The following is a 1937-nucleotide window of genomic DNA, read 5'->3' as shown; positions in this document are numbered from 1 at the left end:
CACTTAGCCACATTGATATGGCGAAATTATACTTGGTATTTTATAGTACATACTTTTTTTAACGTATGCCTATTAGTAAAGGATCATTTCCTTCTGTTATAACTAATGATGGCATCAAATATCTGGCCTTGGTTTTTTTGCATGGTTTTAAAAATTTTTATCTTCCTTTGATGGCAACCCTTCTGTGTGAATTTCCCATAACTTAAATTTTCAACTTTTTTTTTTTTTTTCCATTGAACAGCACATTATTGAGCAAATGCATGGAATTTGCATAACTTTCTGTTCCCTTAGCTGCATTTTTTACTTTTGCATTAGCCACATATGGAACATTAGTGTTTCATTTATCTCCTACTGCAAATAGTCTTGTGAAGAGACATAAATCATAAGACATCTGGTTATGGATAGACAAAATTTTAGTGACATCATCATAACCCAAGAGTAATGCATTAATCTGACAGGGCAACTCTGTGTTATGATACACCCATGTCTAGATATCCTTAAGTGGATTAACTGTTAAAAAATGTAGTTTGGCAGAAATTGAAATGTTCATAATTTACAGTCAAAATACTGAGTAGTTATGGTTAAGAAAATAAAAAAGAAGGCAAAATATCTGAGATACTTCTTTTTTACTCTTTTTAATGGAATGTGTAGGTTCTTTTCCACTTGAAGACAACACTTGAATTTTTTAAAAGTTTTAAATGAAAGAGAAAGAATGTCTAAGAAGATTTTAAAATAGTTTTCTAATTTGTCTGTGAGAGCTCAGCTGACTTTTAAACCTCCTCAAGTATAAATTTCATCCTGATGTGAAACTATTTCTTTTTCATTCTTTCAATTCTCCAACCGAAATATGTGAAAACAAGCAATCAAATAAAAATCCACAATTCTTCAGTTGAGGTCCTCAGTTTCAGTTTTAATTTTTTAAAAGTTTAATTTCAATTGTCCTTTCTGAGCACACTTTATGCAACAAGGAAGTCTTATGCATGAATATATTACTGTGTAACTGTTCATAGTCACACAGCTGGTGCAGAAGTCAAATTAGAAGAGAACAACCACGAGCTGCAAATCCTCTCTTATCGCCATTCCTATCACTTAGGCTGGTTTTGAAAATTTGATGCCAGTTGATTAAACAACCCAGATCTCTCCAACCAGGTTTTTCTGTCTTTAATATACTGATTGTAATCTTTCTTGGTCACATCATCCTCTGCCTGATTCACAGGCTGAAAAGCTCTCTTGTGTTACACAGTTCTCTTGAGTCTCTGGATTTGAAACACTTAACGTGATTACTACTGCCACTATTAGACAACATTGTTTGTGAACAAAATATTGGTCAGCCACTCCCTTATTTCTGAGTTTCTTATCCCTAATGGAAAACAATTACAGAGAGTTTCAGGGGAGTGTTAGTAAAATTCAGATAATGGATAGCACCATCCTCATATCCAAATATCTTTCTACCTTTCCTTTGTGTTCCAAAGTAAAAATAACAGCATTTACATAACATGCTTTTAAAGAGCGCAAATGACTTTTAAGTAGTTCAAGCAGTGCTTTCTAATCTATTGCATCCAATTATTGAGAGAAATTTGATTCTTTCAGGGTGGAAAGGGCCTTTTCCCCCACACAGCAAGTTTTTTAGTGGTGTATTCTTTCACATACAAATTTAGTAAGTTGTTCCTCCAACAACAGAGGCAGTGAAACCCTGTTTCACAGATTTGTGTTCCACGTTGCCTATTGTGATTCCTCGAGATGTCTCAAATACCCTCCCACCAAACCCTACACTTAAAGCCCGTATGTCTCTCCCTGACGAAAGCCATCAGCTGCAAATGGGCAGCGTACACCTTGCTGGTGCCAAACTGCAGGTGCAGTGCTTGCCAGCCTGTATCTGCACTCAGGCTGCCAGGTGGTCAAAGAACAAGTAAGGCTGAGCTCAGGATTCAGCCTTT

This window comes from Corvus brachyrhynchos, unplaced genomic scaffold (genome assembly GCF_000691975.1).
Source record: "Corvus brachyrhynchos isolate BGI_N302 unplaced genomic scaffold, ASM69197v1 scaffold7, whole genome shotgun sequence".
NCBI classification, from domain to species: Eukaryota; Metazoa; Chordata; class Aves; order Passeriformes; family Corvidae; genus Corvus; species Corvus brachyrhynchos.
This window is presented reverse-complemented; position numbering follows the sequence as displayed.